Source organism: Rhipicephalus microplus, chromosome 6 (genome assembly GCF_043290135.1).
Source record: "Rhipicephalus microplus isolate Deutch F79 chromosome 6, USDA_Rmic, whole genome shotgun sequence".
Classification (NCBI taxonomy): domain Eukaryota; kingdom Metazoa; phylum Arthropoda; class Arachnida; order Ixodida; family Ixodidae; genus Rhipicephalus; species Rhipicephalus microplus.
Window position 1 is genome coordinate 31925765 of NC_134705.1, and position 20797 is coordinate 31946561.

A 20797-nucleotide genomic window follows, 5' to 3' on the forward strand; every position below is an offset into this window, starting at 1 on the left:
ATGAAAGGTACGGAGCTCTCTCAGAGAAGCCAACAATGATTTATGTGTGAAAAGTGGTTCCCTAGCCACGAACATTGCAGGATGAAGTGGAATCTGTTGTCGGTAGGGTAATGGAAAGTGTTGTCTTCTCAGCGTGCCTAATTGTTTACACTGTACCACGATGTTAGAATAGTTTAGGTGGAGCGACGGCGCATTGGAGTCGGGAGAAATCGAGGACCTCTTTCCCTTTCTTGCCGGAAGGAGGCGCGCGCGGGACGGAGGCCGCCTGGCTATACCCAGCGCTTCGATGTTTTAGCTTGTTTAGCGATATCGCAATGCCCTGTGAGGATTATGTGGCAGTGTAATATCATATGTTAAATATAAAGACTTCGTGGTGTTTCACGCCTGACGGTTCGGCATGCGGCGTGAAGCTCATAAACACCACATTCGGCCTCGGCAACATCGTGGGCTAGGCGATCGTTCCCGCATTTTGTCTACAAAAGTAAATATGCAGTTGTGTGGCCCGTGTTGAATTCACCCTTCATTTGCCCTCGAAAGAATAATTGGTGTATTTGCGGTCAGATCATATAAAGAGCAGGTATCATGCGTAAGGGGCATTTCGCATATGAGATCAAGTGACCCTACAGAATCCTTTGTTACGAACCGATTATTTGCAAATTCCGTAAACATCTGCGAGAAAACGAATGCTTTAATGCAATGAAATAGAATAACTCTATTTAGGTCTTTCAAGGCGTGCAGTAGCACGTGATGCGCCGCTCCTAGGTCGAAAATGCAAGATTGAAAGCGAATGCAATAAAGTGGGCTTGTGACCGATGGCCACTCTTTGATATATTCAAAATAAACAGACTGCAAGATATATAGGTTACGGTGCGCCAAGAATTTTATCACAGTATTGGCACGATCTACGAATTTTACATATTTTTGCCTGAAAAAGCGGCTTTAGCTCGAGTACTGTGTGGTGCGTCTAAATGATACGAAAAAATGCAGGATAGTACTCAAGGTGGTAGTAAAACGAAAAAAACACTCTATTCATTCGACAGTGCATCATGTGTACCAGCACAACATGCACTGACAGGATAAAAGTCGCAACACACTAGACAAGCTTCGAAAGCTTTCGTAGCTTCTGCGTCTTGTCTGCTTCAACCTTCCGCAGTTGCTTACAGTATTGCCTCATCCTGACTCCAACATAATAATGAAGCACTTTTGACATAATATCCACCTTGTGCTCATGACAGGGAAATGATAACATGGAATTTTCTACTACATAGTCTATTGTCATGTCATATGCGTGCTTTTCTCCAGCATGTTTGCAAAATATTGCTTCAACTTCCTTTAAGAACATAAACAGGCAAGTGTTCGGGTGTACCAGTCCCCCTCACGTCTTGAAGGCTACTAATGCAGCTTCAGGCTTCGACGCTGCATTACTTGTAGCTGCCAAGCCATTGCGGCATTGTTGACAAGTGGTGTTCTTCAATATCTTCCTGCACAAAAATCCTACCACATAATAAATTATACAGTCGGCCACATTATCTGACGAGGATATATCCGAAAAGACATTCTCACACTCAGCTTCTTCTTCCACTAAGCCGTCTAGTTTCTGTTTCAGTCCTTCCAGACGCGACTCTTGAGGAGCAGACTCCTGAAATGCCGACGTTAGGTCAGAGAGGCTCAAAAGGCGTGGCTCTTCACTAATCCGTACCTGGCAGTTGCCAAATTTTGGCGGCTTCACAAGGCTATATATTGAAAGCATATTATATAACTGCAAAAATGTAGGTAAGCAAAGGTGGTCATTCTGACTGTTTGCTTGGCATATGACGGCAAAAAATTTTTCAAGGACGTCCTGGTTGAATTTAGCTGTTAGCACATATTTAAAGCCACACTGTTCTAACAAATACTTTGAAAGCTGAATTGTAGAAAGTATTGTTACTCGCATACCCTCAGCAGTTGATTGAGACAGGAAGTTGTGAGGATTTACTTTACCTAGCTTGACATCTTTCTCCCAGTTGTTCAGCCATAGCAATGTTGATTCTAGGATGCTGAAATCTTTGCTTCCTTCTCTGAGGCCTTCCTTTGGGTGCTTGCGGTTGAAGGCATCGAACAGGTTATTCATCCTTACCGTAAAATCAACTGTCCCTTTTACACTGCATAAGCCAAGCGATCCCTTCTGTGAGTAAAATTCTAAACTGTTTGCCACACTGAGGCTGAACAGCTGCGTTGCAAGCTTCACGTGCATTTTTTCGGTGTTGCTTGGGTTTACATGTGAGAAAGAAAGTTTTGGGCAAACCCTCAGCATGCCTTCAGCCTTGGTGTCAACTACGTAAAGTTTGTCATAGTGGTACCACATCACGCGGCTGCCGTTTAGAGAGAATAGCTTTTGCTTCAGAAGTCGGTTTCGCACACACTTGATTAGATGTGCGCTTTTGAAAAAACATAAATATTTCGTTCCTCACACACAGGATTAACAAAATAGTTCTTTGCAACATTTAAAGCACCAGTTACACCAAAGCGCTTCCACATAGATTGATTGGTCGTGGCACCGTCACACACAATCGCATCGACAAATGCGCCTGCATCTTCAAGAAGGAGTATCGCCTTCAATACAAGCTGAGACAACACAGTTCCTTTTGTAGGGCCGTGGCTTGTAAAAACAGCCACGAGTTGAGAGTAGCTCTCACCAAAAGAACGGAATGCAAACACAAGTCCATGATTGGCTAGCTGCTTCGGCGCTTCAGCTTCATTTCCGAAGTCTGCATGTCCAGAATAAGTCATTGTTTTGGAGTTCACCCACAATTCATGTGAACGTTAATTTCATCAAACACCAGAATTCCATGTCTTTTGTTGAGAGCTTTTTTTTGAACGCACTAAAAAAACGAGTGTCAAAACCACATTTCACACGCACCATGGAGAGGTATTTCCGCACTGTCGACACACACGGAAGGGGCAATACGTTGTTATCACGCAGAAAGGAATAGCCTGACGGGCTAAGAATGTGCAAGAGCAGGCAAAGTAGGAGCCACTCTTCGCTGTAGCGCCGATTCTTCTTGCTGGTGCACTTCGCAGCTGCTAAACATTCTTTATTAACAGTCGCTTCACCTTCAGGAATGTTTAAACCCCTGAGCTTGTCATCAAGGGACTCTTCCGACATTGTCGACAGCTTTTCTTGGCAGGACTTAAGTTGGGATGTCAAAGAACCCACTTTCTTCTTAAGACGATCAACAGATTTCTTTAATGAATACTGCGCTCTTCTGAAAGTCACCACATCAGTCTTTCGAACATTCGACCATCAAAAATATCGCATAGGCCGCTTTTGTTTCTCCTTGTCTAGTCTGCACTTCTCGTGAAGACGAAGTGTGGTTTGAAGGCTCCGACATCTTTGGCATGAAGCTGCGTCCGACTGCAGCAGGACCCATTGGTTGTGTCTCCAGCGGCTTGTTACATCAACATAAGCGCTGGAAGGCTGTGCGTTCGGGTATTCTTTAGAGTAAGGCCCTCCACTGCATAAACGAACGTTGTGCACAAGGAAAATCAGCATCTCAATATCGGCTATGTTGCGTATATTTCCATGAAATCCGAGTTGTTCTTTTGCTATTCGCCTGCCCAAAAAAGCGATGTTGATATTCAGTGCCTCATCGAAGCTCACGGCTTTTCTTGGATATATGTGATTAACAGGAGCAACATAGTAGTTGTATCCTTCGACTTCCGCAGCCATTCCCACAGCACAAGACACTGTATTCGTGGCCACGAATGCAGCATTAGACACGTGCATCTCTGAAAACACTACCGTTTTCTGGCCATCGACATTTATTTTATGATGTGCCCAAGCTGCAGTTGGCAGAGTGACCGATTCAGAGTTTTTAAGGATATAACCAGTACCTGGTTCTGCATCTGGCTCGAACACAGTGGCCTCGGTGCTGCAGTTGGCAGTGGTGGTACAGGAAACTGAGATCGCCTCGGCAATTCCTGAGAGGGCGGTATCGGAGCCTCGACTATCCAGCGATGACGCAGGAGTTGAGCTTGATGAATCTCCACCACTGACACAGCGTTTCTTGGCGGGAAGGCAAACACGGGTTGCAGGTGCTTTCCTTTTCTTCACAGTCTTGGTTAGGTGGCTCGGGCATCCAAGAAATATTGTTGGGTTGGCGTCCAAAGCCGCCTTCCTTGGCGCACTGACAAGAATGTTTCCTTTATATAGCGCTTCCCATGATTTGGTGACCAAACGCGCATCAAAATGTTTTTCACAAACAAAATCTGTTGTTTGCAACTCGCGATCCTTCCGTGGAATAGCATGTCGCCACACTTTCAAGCGGTCACTATCCTTCGGAGCAGTGAAAAGGGAAACTTTCTCCGAGCACGATTTGTAGCCCGAGTTGCATCGCGGCACAAAGCACTTCTTGCCCGTCTGGACAATATAAGTTGTGTAAATAAGGACTTGATGAACAAGGATAAGGTATTTCAAATAGGCTAGCATTTGGGTGGCAAGCGTTTCGACTGGCGAATGTATGTGCACGAATGGGGCCTCGTCTGGTTTGGCGAGTTAGTTTTAACGGCTCAGACAGTGACGTCACGGAATATGGTGTCACTCTCTACTTTCATTCCCGAAAGAAGAAACTGGGAAGCAAATGGTTAGGAAGCTGAAAAGGAAACGAGCACGACCATTTCACGTTTGTGCACCCACAGCAGGGCACAAAGATCTAAACAGCATGTCCGTGACGAATAACGAAAGGCACAATCGGAATGGCACATGGTGAGCCATGATGGATTGGTCGTTAAACGTACGTCAACCTTCATTACCTCGTGCCAGCCAGCGCGTGTAAACTTAAGTTTACATGTGCCAAGCATAATCCGATATGGGGCATGCACAACGACAGCCCATGAGAGCAATTTCTAACCTACCAATGTCAAGAGTGCTCCTTCCTTCTGACAACCATCATTTAGTAAAACATCAGCCCCCCTCCCCCCCCCCACACACACACACAACAGCACTTTCTTTTTCAGTGAATATCTTTTTCTATTTGACTAACCCAGTTCGGGTCCCCCACGGTGGATCAGTTGCTAAGGTGCTCAGCTGCTAACCCAGTGATTACTAAGCCCATTCGTCACGGCGGCCTCCCCCAATTTGCCACGGTGGAATTATTTGTGCACGAGCTAAAATATTTTTGAAATTCGTGTTCACCTGCACACTCATTATCACTGTTCGCAGAAGCTATATTTCCTATGTGTTTCCATCTGTTGGCTACCGCCACTGAATTTTCTTGATGTTGTGCAAATCAGAGTGATATGTGTGGTTACCCTGATAAAAAACGAACGGCCAGCAGTTGAAGAATTGTCGCAAATGCAGCTTTGTAAGCGACGCGGCCCTCATTGAAGCGGCTGACCTGAAGCCTCGATACACCCAGCGCTGCCTGTCGGAAAAAAATGCGAAACGCGTCTCCGTGTTCGGCGGGGAGGCTGCGTGGCGGAGGCCGAGCGTCACTCCACCTAACCTATTCTAACACCGTGCACTGTACTAAAATGTGAAGTACGGTGAGTGCTTTTCCACATCTATCACACAACGGTAGATCGCCACCAGCCAAAATAAATCAATGTGTAGACGTGCCCTGTTCTTAACGCTGTAAGGATTACTACTGTGTGGCGTGATTTTGATACTGGCGGCCAATGACCAAGTTGCGGCTTGATGACATGCAATTTATTACCTGTGTGTGTGTCCCATGTGCTCTACCTATAAACCTTCAGCTTTCGTTTTAGAAAAGGTTTCAAGTCAAGTGCAGGAATTGGTATCGATGTATTGGTAGCGGTTTCGTTGGCAGATCCAGCTAACTGGTCCACCAAAACGTTGCCTAGTATTTCGCGGTGCCCTGGCACCCAGCAGACTACAACATGCTGCTTGGATGAGTAGACTGTGCATAAGAGCGAATAAAGCAAAACAAGGAAAGGGTTTTTGTGCTTTTTAGGAGTTTTCAGAGCATTTACTACGCCTAGAGAATCTGTGTATATTCACGGCCACTGGATTGAAAGAGCGCACAGGTTTTTCATCCAGTGGCCGTGGTATATTATTGCCTTGTGCAGTTTTATTTGTTTATAGTGTTGAACGGCCACAAGTATCGCATAGGCCTCGCCGTTGAAAATGCTTATATCAGAGTGCAGAACGCCGGCTCCCGAAAAGGTTGGGCCGACGGCTGCGTATGAGACAGAAGTGCTAGACTTCGAAGCACCCGTAAAGAAATCAGGACATGCGTATTTATGTTGTAGTTCTAAGAAGTATGTCTGAATATGTGCAATTGGCGCGTGCTTCGTAACTTCTAAAAAAGAGACGTCGCGATCTATCGCCTGCCACTGTAATGGTGGTAGGCATACTGCGGGAGCCATCAAGCGGTGTTCGAGTGGCACACCGGTTTTCTTCGCTAGGCCCCTCACACGGAGTGAGTAGGGCTGTCTTATAAAAGGCCGTTCTTCAAACACAGCAAGGCCTGACATGTCATTAATTATGGAATGTGATCCTTGTCTGCGTTTACACTAGGACAATATTTAAAAGATATAACATCTCTGTAGGAGGTGTTTAAAAGACATTTAACATCTCTGTAGGTGGAGCGACCATTCCTTCGATTCCACGTACAAGCTTTCCACAGGACTAGTGCGAAAAGCACCGGTAGAGAGGTGGGTCTTTAGATGATGAACAGAATCAAGCATTTTAAGGGTAGTAGGTGAAACAGACTGATATGCTATTGCCCCATAGTCTAGGTGGGTACGTATGAGGCTTTCATACAAATTCCTTAAACACTTCTTGTCACTTCCCCATGTAGCGCATGACAACACATTTAGAACATTCATGGCTTTTATACACTTGTTTTTGAGATACTTGATGTGTGGTATAAGAGTTAGCTTTGTGTCCAAGATTAGGCCCAAGAATTTGTGTTCAGTATTAACAGCAAGACGTTGCCCCATGCAGTTGAATATCAGGTTTGGAATGAAGGCCTCTCTTCCTGGAGAACAAGACATGCATGGTTTTCTGTGCATTCAGCCGGAACCCATTTTCTTCTGCCCATTTGGAGACATTGTTCAGACCAAGCTGAACCTGCCGCTCACACATGGGCAGATTGCAAGATCTAAAGCCAAGCTAAACGTCGTCGACATATGTACAATAAAACATATTGCAAGAGATGAACAAGCACAAAGAATTCATTTTGATAATAAAAAGTGTGCAAGTAAGTACACCACCTAGGGGCACACCTGTTTCTTCGACAAATGTTTGGAAAAGAACGCTGCCTACTTGAACGCGAAATGTCCAACTTGACAAGTAACTTTCGATTACAGTAAACATTCTGCCCCGCACGCAAAGGTGAATCAGGTCTCTTATTCCAAAGCGCCATGTTGTATCATATGCCTTTCCGATATAGAGAAAGACAGAGAGAAAATATTACTTATGAACGAAAGTGTCTCTGATCTCTGCCTCGATACAAACAAGGTGATCGGTGGTGGATCTACCCTCTCGAAACCCGCACTGAATTGGGTCGAGCAAATTGTTAATTTTAAGGAAATGTACAAGCCGGCAGTTTATCATTTTTTTGAAAAGTTTGCCCAAACAGCTAGTAAGTACAATAGGCCTATTACTCGAAACTGAAGAAGGGTCCTTGTCCTGTTTCAAAATGGGAACAACAGGAGCCTCATTCCAGGAAGTAGGGATAGCACCAGAGAACCAGATAGCATTGTACAAAGAAAATGAAGTTTTTTGCGCTTCGATTGGTATGTTTTTCAGCATTTTATACACTACAAGGTCAGAACCTGGGGCGGAGCCACCGCAGGGGTTTAGTGATGTTTGGACCTCAGCTAAGCTGAAAGCTTGGTTGTATGCCACGTATCTTGTACATTTCTGTTCAAGTTTTCGCTTTTCTATTTATGTTCTGTATTTTTGGAAAGCATCAGTATAGTGTGACGAGTTGGACACACATTCAAAGTGTGAACCAAGGAAGTTTGCCTGATCTTCCAATGTGTCGCCTTGTGTGTTTAGGAGTGGGAGCGAGTGTACTTGTCTTTCTGCTACCCTACCTACCATGTTCCAGACTTTAGCCTCCTGTGTATATGAATTGATCCCTGAGAAAAACTTCTGCCAGCTTTCTGTTTTGGCTTGCCGACGAGTTCTCCTGCCTTGAGACTTCATTTTCTAAAAGCTGTCAAGATTTTTGGCAGTCGGTGAGTTCCGAAGCAACCTCAATGCTCTGTTTTGCTGTTTGCGCGCGATTTGGCATTCAGAGTACCACCACAGCACACGTCGTTTTCTAGGGTATCCATTCGATTGTGGGATGCATTTTGTTATAGCATCAATCAAAAATGCTGTGAAGTAGTTGCCAGCAGCATCAGTGCTCAAAGTAAATATGTCGCTCCAACCTAAACGAGCGATGGTATAAAACTGTTCCCAGTCGGCTCTGTTTATGAGCCATTTGGGAACCAGTACACTCAGTTGCTGTAGGTGTGCTCAAAACTACGGGGAAGTGGTCACTTCCATACGGATTACTGATGACTTTCCACTGGAGCATAGGCACAAGAGGCGGAGATAGTATGCTCAGGTTTGTGGAGGAGTAGGTATTACTAGCGAGATTATAACAGGTTGGTTCATTTCGATTCAGAAGACACACGCTCGATGAGAGAAGGAACTGTTCAATCAGCCGACCTCGCGGGTCGCAACGAGAGTCACCTCATAGCCTGCTATGCACATTCAAGTCTCCAAGGAAAACATAAGGCTCGGGAAGTTCGTCTATTAAGGACTGGAAGTCATGTTTTTGTAGGTGACCGCTCGTAGGTACATAAAGAGTACAAATTGTGATCAGTTTGTTGAAAAGAACAGCTTGAACAGCCACTGCCTCGAGGGATGTTTGGGGTTGAAAGTGTGTGCATGCAATCTCTTGATTCACTATAATGGCAACATCTCCGGATGATGTCATGGCATCACCACGGTCCTTTCGGGAAATGATGTATTTACGGAGAAAGGTGGTGTGTTTTGAATTTAGGTGTGTTTCTTCTACACACAGCACTTTTGGTGAGTGTTCGTGTAAAAGTTCTTGAATGTCGTCAATGTTTCTGAGAAGGCCCCCGACGTTCCAATGTATAATTTGAGTTCATGGTGAACGTAAAGTAGCGCTGTGTGTACGAAAAGCAAGTGGCTGTTTAGGTGGGGAGTTTGAACTCAAGTAACAGGGCCGTCACCCGGCCTTATTATAAGCTTTATTGTTTTCTTAGCGCGCTCCAAGGAGTCACGCTGCTCTTTTGGCACCAAGAGTACTGACGTATCCACTGACTCCTCGGAGGCACTGGATGCCCACACGTGCGAGCTGGTAGTTCGAATTCTGGGCCTCGCCTGGTGAGGCGAAGCCTTGGGACCTGAGGACCCTGGAGTCTCCGGTCTCTGTTCGGGAGTAGGCGGTGTAGTCTGGAATACAGCCGCCTTGGGGGCAAGTGCCACAACCGCCGGCTTGCTATGCGTGGGCCGAAGGAGTGACGGGGGCTGGTGCGGCGGTGCCCCCTGACGCGCCGCATCAGCATATGTAGGTCTATAAAATGGTGACTCTATGCCGTGCTTCCTTAAATGAAATGTTCTCCTTCACCTTCAATGTAATTATCTCTTTTTCTTTCTTCCAGTATGCACAGGAGCGTGAATATGCAGCATGATTTGCTTCACAGTTTACACAGTGTGGCGGTTGTTTGCAGTTCTCAAACACGTGGCCTAGGACTCCGCATTGTGCAAAAGTCTGGCGACCACGACAGCTTTTAGAGCAATGGCCATTCCTCTGGCATTGGAAGCAACGACGAGGGTTTGGTATGTACGGCCCGAGAGAGGTCTTCGTGTACCCTGTTTGAATGAATTCTGGCAGTTTAGTGGAGGCAAATGTGAGTATTAAGTGTTTCGTTGGTGTTTCCTTGTTATCTCTTCTGATGATAATTCTCTGTACATTAGTCACACTTTGGCTCTTCCACTCCTCCAAAAGTTCAGTTTCGGTCAGGTTCACGTGAGATACCACTCCGTGAGTTATCTTCATTGATCTGTGTGGTATTACAGTGATCCATACGTTACCGAAAATTGACAGGCTGTCTAGGTTTTCAAATTGTTCTTTGTCCCGAATTTCGAGGAGGAGGTCTGCGCTAGCCATTTGGTTACTTTGTATCCAGCCCCGAGAGTTTCGGTAAAACACCTGGCAACTACGAAAAAAGATACAGTCCTGGCTTGTTTTTCAGTTTTCTCACAGTGAATGACGTGGAAGTGAGGAAGTGTTTCTATTGGCTGGTTGAAAAAATTTATGTCATCAATGCGTACCCGCTTTAAGCCGGTACGATCAGTAAGCAGGGGCAATGCTCTATGCATGCGGGTCTTATTTTTATGCAGCAGCGTTGGTGGCCACCCACCACAGAGCCCAACACGGCGATGTGCAAGTTTGCGAATGCTGAAAGCTTGCAGACGTCAGCCATACAACACTGCCATAACCCAATGCAGCTAGACCAAGGTAGGCTATTTGCACAGGGTTAACCCTTGCCGCCTGGAAAATTGAAAGTAAACAGAAGAGAGAAGTAGACAAGACAGACTAAAAGTGAGAGATAAAGATGAAGTTGTAGGGGAGAGAGATAGGAAAAGGCGACTGCCGATTTCCCCTGGGTGGGTCAGCCCAGGGGTGCCGTCTACGTGAAGCCGGGGTCAAAGAAGTGTGTTGCCTCTGCCGGGGGGCCTTAAATGTCCGATCACCCGGCGTCGACTCAACCCCCAGGATCCCCTTTTCCTCACACACGGCTCAGCCACGCATGGCTAGGCGCGGGAGAGGTCGAAGTCCCCTGTTAGCTCGGATCCATGGTGTTGCTACACACCAAACGCCTGCTTGCGCAGACGGCCCTGAGGAGCTCATAGTATTTTGCACACCGTATTAAAAAAAAGAACAATATCACGCGCAGTTTTAAAAGGTTTCGAGCTGCTCCGTAGTCAGGGCCAAGATGTGCTTTGGGAACCTTCTTGTCGTTAGGAGAAGCTCTGCAGCCAACACCAGTACACCGTGTCCCAGCAACGTGTGGATATCACACGTAACCAGAGTAGCTATAAGATTGTGCCCAAAGGTTAGAAGCGACACACTTGTGGCGGATGAGACAACTTGAGCCTGTAAACAAAACTAACCATGAACGGCTGCAGATGTCACAGGCTGATGCAAAGCATCAGCGCCACAAAACTTGAAGCTGAAATGCTGCCACGCTCGAACTATACGCTCGTCCTCACACAATTCAGATGGGGTTGTAAGACAGTTTCGAGTGGTGTGAGCGTTTTGCAGCACAGGTGCGCATCCATGCACGCGTGACCACAATGCCATAAAAGCAACTAGTGGCACTAAATGCGACCCTGTGTCTGATATAACAATACAAGTGAAACCAAAGCTGCAGGAAACTGGCTGTAAAGGCCACCTTGACACTTCAAACATGCGGCCGACCTTGGGAAATATTTCTTGTAAGATGAATTTTCCCCGACTCCTAGCAAAAGCTCGCTAATGAATATCTTGCATAAAGTTTCGGCAATCATTACTGCTCAACACTGTCGAATGGCAAAGCCATTACTTTATTTCGATATTTGCTTTGCAAATGTTTTCGTCACAGAACTTCTATATTACTGCAGCATAATCATGAGGGGCACGCACTTTTAACAAGTTCGCTACACTAGCCCATTTTTGCGATGACACATGCACATTGGTTCGCGCAAATGTCTGTCACAAATCACCATGTTATGAAAACAAGCCACTTCAAATTGATTCTGAAAGTTGAGTGGCAGGAACCAGAAAGTGTTGGGTGCACGAAAAACAAACTCAATAAGCCAAAATCAACTATCCAAAGCGTCGATTAACAATGATCGATTTGAATAGGCGTGGTAACGAACAATTTAACAGGTAATCACACGTGCCCCTACGTTATTTCTGCATTTCCTCAAAAGACCCCCTATTTCTAAATTTCTGTGCTTTTTTTTTCTCAGGAACTAGCTCGTGTAAAAAAAAACAAAGATTTCCATGTGTTAACTAATTGTACTTACATGACTGATACATGGCGCAACGAACGTAGAGAAAAAGAAGGAAGGCGAGCTAGCCCTGATTGAGTAAATGCGTTGCCCAGTTTTCTGACAACGGGTCCTTGTTCCTAACATTTAGTGCCATAAAACCCGGGGAATGGTCGTTCCGGGACTACGATGTCATCAGCCGAACCTCTTCGGAAGGTAAGTGCGACTGTCAGGGCCAGCGTCTCCCGAAATATTAAGCTACTGACAGGACTACTGCCGGGCTCCAACACCGAGGCAAGCGAGGTAAGTCACAGTTTGGATGACTAAAGAAGCTCAGCTATGCCATTTGAAGAAGCAGATCCTCAATGTAACTGAAGATGAGGCACAGTTGATTAGGAACACGAGGATGCTGCGAACTACGATAAGAAAGTAGCATGTGCGATTTCAGATGGACAGTCTTTTCTGACTGAGCACAGTCTCTTCACCTATGTGACACGTGCTATCCGCCTTTTGATTACGTCAGAGATGCTAGCAGAAACTACAAGCGACCTGGTTTGTATGTAAACGCCGATGCCTATGACAGCATCTTCAAAGGCAACGGAAAGACATGAGATGTTCTGAAGGTTCATATTTGGACAATGAAAGCAGTCGGAAGGTGCTAAAGCTTTGGAATCTGCAGGTCAAGAAGTATATAAAAACAGTCTGATTGAAGTTGAAGCAAGTAACACAGCGTTGGGCATGACGGCGTGTGAGAGTGTGGAACCGTCACTTCAGAATTCGATGCTTCTGACCACTTTTGGCAAAGAACAAACGACGATGACATGCATGAAAGATACTCCTCAGCAAACGTTTGATGCTGTGAATCGGACAAGAGAGGAATAGCCATTGGAGGATTCTGGCAGAACTTCGAAGTTGGAGGAAGAAACGAGAAACAAAGATCAAGAGATTGCCAATCTTGAAAAACCAAAACAAAGTCGTACACATGATGGAAGATGTGGCATGTTGGACAAGAATGAAGATACGGAACAGGTTTTTGTCAATCACCAACTGATGAAGCTTGTCAAAGAGGAGCCTGCTGACAGCTTGCCCACCAGCAACTATGGCTCCTTTGATCTTCTCGGCAGTGAAGCTAGGAATCCTGTGCTTCCTGCGGTGTCTTTGCCATTGGATGCAAATCCAGGACCTCTTAAATCAGTTTCGCTCAGCTTCGAAGAACTCAATGATGCTGAGGCCAAACAAGGTGATGATCTAAAAGCGAAGGTGAACACACTGCTTGTGCTTCTTAAAGCGAACCTGAGGGTTCTGAAAGAGGAGCTGAAGCAGGACCGCCGCCGTGCAAACCAGCCACGCAAGCGTCTCATCAAGACTATTCTTGCAGAGCAGCAAGAAAGCAAGGCGCAGGGTTCGAGCCGCAGCAAGAAAAGTTGCTGCAGGTGTTTAAGCACTTCATGGAGTCTTCTTCAAAACGCTGCAGTAATTGGTCTACTGCAGAACCTGAGTCTGCATTACCGCTGCCACAAGAAAATGAAAACGACGGAGATAGAAGTACGCGCATCATTTGCGTGTCGCATCAGCAGGCTTCATGTCAAAGGAGTGTCATCGATGTGGCGACTGTACAAGAACAGCTGTTCGAATGACGTAAATGCATCACGGACGAGATGAAGTGTCCGAGCTTGCTTTATGCGTTTGGCAACTAACCACGTGATGGACCACCGGTACAAACGTTGTACATGTTGTTAGCCACAGCATAAATTGTGTCACACGTTCCTTCCACCTCGGAGGATGTTGAAAATAAAAAAGTGGGGCATGGGCTTGGGGGGAGGCGCGATGGACGTGGAGAAAAAGAAGGAAGGCAAGCTAGCCCTGATTTAGTAAGTGTCGTTGTCCAGTTCTATGACCACGGGCCCTTGTTCTTAACAGCCTACGTGCCTTTGTATTCTTTAGTACAAAAAAATTATTCATGAGAAGAAATTTTTATAACTCAACAAACGTAAGGAACAATATGACAAATCTTGTTCTTGATGTAATCTCACAATTTCAGTTCCACTTGTGTAAAGCATTAGTTGCTACCTCCTTGTAAAATTGCAATGCTCCACAAATGGCAGATCTTGTTTAAAAAGTACATTTGCTAAAAAAATAAAAATAAAAATATTAAGCTATTTTAAACCATCTTAGAGCTCTAATGCAACCTGTATTTACCTTTAAAATATTGTCACCATATCCCAGTACACCCGGTGAAGGGTACACCGGTACACCGAGATCTGGTTAACCGAAGCCGAACTCTCGGTAGTGCGAACAGCGCAAACAGATGCGATGTTGAGATTTGCTATTTCTTGGCGAACGACGACTTGGATGAGGGAGACGATGGATGAGCTATCTTGATAGCCGTTGGAAGCGATGGCTGCAGGAGCCATTGCTTCGAGTTCGCGGTGAATGATCCGGGTGACATTTTTGAATGATGTAGCTTCACGGTGAACCTGCCGCTGGTCACCTGGGAGTCACCCGCACTTATGATCGCGTCCGGCGCCGTTTTTTCTGGCCACGTCTATATCGCTCTGTGCAAAAAAGTATGTCGCCAGCTGCGACCTTTGTCAACATCGAAAACGAACAACATTGCTTCCAGCTGGCCTCCTTCACCCTATTAAGATCCCTGCTGAACCATTCTACCGCAAAGGGCTCGACGTTCTCGGGCCATTTCCCACTTCTGCATCCAGGAACGAATGGGTTGCCGTGGCGACCGACTACACGACACGTTAAGCGATCACCCGCGCTCTCCCAACCAGCTTCGCTACTGGTGTTGCCGACTTTCTACTACACGACAACATTTTGCATCACGGTGCTCCCCGAGAGCTCGTTACTGACCGAGGCCGATACTTTTTATCTCGCATTGTCCAGGATCTTGTACGTTCCTGTTCCATGAACCACAAGTTCACAACGGCATACCATCCACAAACTAATGGACTTACTGAGCACCTGAATCGCACTATCACCGACATGTTGTCGATGTATATTTCTCCAGACCACCGCGACTGGGAAGCAACGTTACCCTAAGTCACCTTTGCTTACAACTCCTCCAGACATGACACCACAGGCTATTCCCCGTTCTACCTTCTTTATGGGCGTGAACCCTCTTTGCCTCTCGATACACTCCTTCCGGCTGGTTCAAGCTCCCTTGTCATATACGCCCGCGATGCCATAGAACGAGCCGACGCAGCACGACACATTGCCCGAGAACGACTCACACTTTCTCAAGCCTCTCAGAAAGATTGGTACGATCGTCACCACCGTGAAGTTTCGTATGCACCTGGTTCACTAGTACTCTTGTGGACACTCTGTCGTCACATCGGCTTCTCATCAAAGCTCTTATTTCGCTATGACGGACCATACAAAGTCCTACGCAAGGTCACTAACCTCACCTACGAGATACAGCGAATCGTCGATTAAGCGCACTCAATGCCACCACCATCTATTGTTGTGCACGTCGTAAGTCTGAAGCCTTATATGTCGCCCAACACTCCGCTTTTGTGACAAGTGCCGGGTCGGCGCTTTAACGCCGCGGGGTAGTGCCACAAGGCAGTAGTGGGATCGCGGCACAAAGCGGTAGAGGGTCTTTGCTTGGAAGCAAACACTACGAAGTGGACAAAGACTGGTCCCAGCCCGCCAGTGTGTCAGCCATTGCCATCGCAAGTAAACATCGTAAATATCCGCAATTACTTGTTTCCTTGTAAGATTATCTTGCAAATTTCAGTCACAGCTTTCATTACTGCTGGTGTACAGCCAAACTTTAAAACTCACTTTCAATGTTTCACACCACCTTAATGACTGAAATTTTTTTAATTAAAACACACTTTCAAAGTTTCACACCACTTTGATAACTGAAAATGCAATCTGTGCTTCAGTATGACTGTTCCCCTAAGTTGACCATCCAGTTATCAAACATAAGTAATGTGCAAAACACACAACACATGCATCATCACTAATTGCAGTTCACATTTACACAAAGAACAGTGCGAACTCAGTAAAAACAGCGCAAATGTCACCAGGTCAACTTCAGACATGAGGCACAGAGCAATGATAAAACAGAGGAGGCACTAACATGCATCAGCAGCACCAGTGCATGTACTACATGGATGGATTGATGTATCTGTACCCTTTAGATCAGGCGGCGGCTAACGCCACCTGACGTAATATTTAGTGAACCAACAACTAGATTTATCTTTTTTTTCCCTTTAAATAGTGAAATTGAGGACTGGTACTTTGCAGTGAATCGTTTAATTTTTACACGTGCCTTGACTTTAGCCACCAATAAGATAACCTCCTTCTAGTTAATTCTACCTGCTTAAAGTCCTTTTTGCCCTCCCTGTCCCAAAACACCAGTGCTATGAAAAACCCTGTGCCATCATCCTGAACTATAGGGTGAAGTTCTTTAAGGAACATTATCAAGAGTTCGGCAGTTTCGTCCTCCTCTCCACATGCACTGCATACCGTGTCTACCCCTTCGTATTTGGCCCGATATGTCTAGGTTCGCAATCTCCCGTCCTGGCCTCAAACAGTAGAAAACTACCTTGAGTATTATCATAGATATTTTTCTTGGCAATTTCCTGCTTAAAAGTTCGATAGATCTCTAGTCCAGACTTCTTAATCATGCGAATTCTCCACATGACAGTTTCCATTTCCTTGACCTTCTTCTTAACCAATAGTTTTTTGTTTGGCCCCCTGCTGTTTTCTAAGTATATACCTGCAAATATGCTGGTTCGCTTCCTCCATTTTGTATCGACATTCTTCATGTACAAGTAGCTGAATACCTTCCTAGCCCAATGCTCCTCCCCCATTTCTCTCAATCGCTTCTCAAAATTGATCTTGCTGCTAGCTTCCCTGCCCTCAAATGATGTCCATCCCATATCACCTTGTACTCCCTGATTTGGTGTATTCTCGTGAGCTCCTAAAGCAAGCCTACCTATTCCACGTAGCCTAATTTCTAATCTTGCTTGAACTTTTGATCTCATGCACAAGACCGCATTGCCGAACGTCAGACCAGGAACCATGACCCCTTTCCATATTCCTCTCACAACATTATACCTATTGTAATTTCACAGTGCCCTGTTTTTCATTACCGCTGCATTCGTGTTACCTTTAGTCGTCACGTCTATTTCGTGTTTCCTTAGGTACTCGGCCCCATTGGTTATCCATACGCCCAAATATTTGTATTTATCTGTTATCTCTAGCGTGACCTCCTGTATACTAAGCTCACTACCTTCATTATCATTAAAAAACATGACTGCTGATTTTTCCTTACTGAATCTGAAATCTAACCTATCTCCCTCATTACTGCAGATGTCCATCAATCTCTGCAAATCTTACTTGTTGTCGGCCATTAGCACTATATCATCTGCATACATCAATGATAGTAGTGCCTGTTCAATGAGTTTTCCTTGTTTGACGAAAGGGAGGTTGAAGCCAAGTCCACTTCTCTCTAATTTGGCCTCTAATCCTTGTAGGTACATCATGAATAACAAGGGTTACAGAGGACACCCCTGTCTAAGCCCCCGTTTTACCTCTGTGGGTTTGGATACCTGTTTTTCCCACTTTATAACTACCTTGTTACTTTTATAGATATCCTTTAGAAGATTTGTGACTCCATCTTCCACACCTAGTGTGTCCAGTATTCCCCACAATTCCTCTTGAACCACGCTATCATACGCTCCCTTGATATCCAAAAATGCTAGCCACAGGGGCCTGTGTTCCTTTTCTGCTATTGTGATGCACTGCATCAGTGAGAACAGAGTGTCTTCCTACCTCCTGTGTTTCCGAAACCCATTCTGCAGTTATCCCAGCACCTTCTCATCCTCTATCCATGCCTCCAGTGACAAGCGTTCCCGCCTTCTGGCCAAAGCTAAAAGGCATCGCTGGCCCTGTTAACTCGGCCCATAAGAAACCCCCTTAGCACACTAGCCAGTATATTCTATATGCCGAGTCATATCACCGGCCATGTCGGCTTTTGATGGGCTCTTGGCTTGACTTTATATCGTGTGTTTGTGGCACGTAGTGTAAAATGGCTGTATTTATATTGAAGGAGCACCTTTTTGGTGACAAAACATTATTTTCCAGGAGACGTGCACGCTACATGCAAGTTTTATTTTATGTTTATATCCCCCAAAGCAATGGCTCAAGAGGGCTAAGGCCGTGGCCATCATTTCAAGATATTTGTTTTTTTTTTGTCGTGTGACAGCAGGCAGGTAAAATAATATCAGGGGGGGGGGGGGGGGTTTAACGTCCCAAAACCACCATATGATTATGAGAGACGCTAAAATGACATCAAGTTCACCATTTGTTGTAAATGATGTTAGCCTTGCGGTGTGTACATTGACACTGCAGAAGATTCAATGAAGCATGTGCCTTGTTCTCTCGTGGCCGCACAAGTGGCCTGAAAACGTTTCGTACACAAACGTAGCTACTGCCACTAAAGGGAAATAATACTACAGCTTTACGAGACCCTTATGCTATTGTCACCAAAGTAGCGTAAGAAACATGCTGGCACTGCAGTAATAAGCAACGACATGGACAATCAACCCTTCAATGAAAGAGGTCGTGGCAAGGGGGGGGGGGGGGGTAATTTCAATCCTTTCTGCTCTGCAACGACTTATGCAAAGACTAACGCAAGAAACGGGTTCTGTTGACCACATGCCATTGAACTTCTTCGTGTGCGCAAGTTCATGAAGCCCGCTAGTGCAAACCTGCACTGGTATTCACTAAACGCGCCACTTTTCCCTCTGAAACTCCCGCAGCACTTCACACATTGAACGAGGTCACCGAGGTACACGACTGCACGCGGGGGAGCACTTTTGATGGCGATCAAGGCCGATCAAGTGATAGACACGGGGTGCGTCACCTTGGGCAGACATTACTCTCGACGGATACCTCGGTTACCAGCAGCGAGTACACTTCATCATCTGGAGCACCTATTTCAGTTGATCAGAGTAAAAATGAACAACAAAAGAGACCATTTGCAACATCTGATATATCGTGAAAAAGCTACTCTTTGGGGCATTCACGACAGCGTCCAAGTGCAATAAAAAGCACCGGAACGAGCAAGAACTAGCGTAGCCGAGGCGACACAGAACTGAGTAGCGCTCAAGCATGAGACACTAAATATTTGCGAGACAGACAGCTGCGCCTTCAACGAGGTGTGGTGCTGTTCGAGCGTTTACGTACGCCAAGTCTACGTACGGGGTCAACAACACAAGACGAAAGATGATTGGAGTAAAGCATTACCTCTCCGCTTCAGCACTGCCACCAGAGTGTCTTCGAGCGACGTGACATGGCGCACTGGTCGGCTGCTGCTGCTGCTGCAGTTTCGCGGCCTCTCTGAACACCTGTCGGCGTAGCGGGTTTCAAGCCAGGCTCGGCACACCGTATCTGCGGCTGGACGAAGAACACACGGTATTTACACGCAGCTAACCGCGCTCGCTTCTGCAATAACCTCAAGACGACTCGAGTGACACGACAGTCAACACAAAAAGTCGACGACGAATGTAGACGAAACGGTAGTGATACCAGAGAAGATCGTGTGGCGCTCCCTTCGACCTTAGTTTTAGCCGCTACCTTTGAAACCGCTACCGCGGTTCAAGCTTCCTTCAGCATGATGTTTTACATTGCAATAAAGTGTCAAAGTATCTGAACAAAAACAAGCGCCTCCCCTATAAAATTAGGCTGATGCTGACTATGCTTGTCAATTTCGCCACCACAGAGTGTGATCACAGAACACCTACCAGTCTGTATGGAGACACCACGAATGACCGCGCACGCTTCGGTTCTCGTGCTATTCGCGCCGTGGCGCCGCTAGCTGATGAAGTTTCCGGTGTCGCACGGGCACTTTTGCTAGGTAAGTTGCAAAACTGAGCGATGTTGCGCGGCGCCGCCGCTGCCAGAGACAAATGCGGCGCTGCTGTCGCATCCGGATTCACTCACTGCATGCTCGCTTGTGTTACTCCCGTAACCTCCGTCGGCTGGGCATGTTTCAGTGCGTCGCTATCCGTGGAGGCCTTTTTCTGCGTGAAAAGTTTTGTGCTACAGCGTGCCCTCTTCTACTTTGTATGTGTTGCGTGTTTCATCATGCCCACATGTTGTGTTATTTCCCGGCTGTATGAGTGGCTACAGGAAATGAGAGACACCACGACATTTCCTTTGTGCCCCGTGTGTACCTGAGCAATGAGATGCATGCTACCACGCTATTTCTTGTGCGGGTAAGAAACTGCCCAGCACATCTCGTGTGTGATATGCACGTTCATGAGGAGGACATCCTGAGGACTTTCACTCCCATCATTGATAGTAAGAAGGTACAAATCACCAGAGTATAGTGGGACCTCATCGGAAGATGCGTTCCACGGATATCCCAAATTTGCCCGCTTTCCTGTCAAAACCCACGAAAAAGAAGCGAAAGCTGCCCAATAGGAGTGGGGTACTTTCTAGAATATCATCCACGAAAAAGAATAGACTATCTCTGAGCACTGATCTTGAAGACGGTGAAATAAGTTTCGACATGCCGGCCGTGAACGAGTGGCGTCATAATTTCACTTCAAGACATAGAAAACGTTTGTTTGCTTGCTGCATGTTGGCGGCAAGTTGTTGAGAATGGCGAGACAAGACGTCTTGTGGTGCTTATAGTGCTCAAAGAAGAAAAAAGAGCGCTTTTGTGGAGAAATGCGTAGTCGTCGCAGAAGACTTGACAGTCGCCATTAGTAGCAGTCACCATCGCTTAGCCAAGTCGCCCGGCAATGCAGATACCATCAC

At 46.0% G+C, this 20797-nt stretch overlaps 1 protein-coding gene across 7 annotated transcripts in view; it reads right to left on the reverse strand.

The window, feature by feature from the left end:
* LOC119167687 (G patch domain-containing protein 2) overlaps positions 1-20797 on the reverse strand; it is a 341817-nt gene that overhangs the window by 166065 nt on the left and 154955 nt on the right. For 2 of the 7 annotated variants that reach the window (XM_037419209.2, XM_037419208.2), the window contains exon 1: positions 19280-19760. The exons of 2 other annotated variants lie outside the window; for them this stretch is intronic. The gene's annotated coding sequence lies outside the window, so the exon portion shown is untranslated. 3 more of the 7 variants (XM_037419207.2, XM_075865893.1, XM_075865897.1) reach the window with 3 other exon arrangements.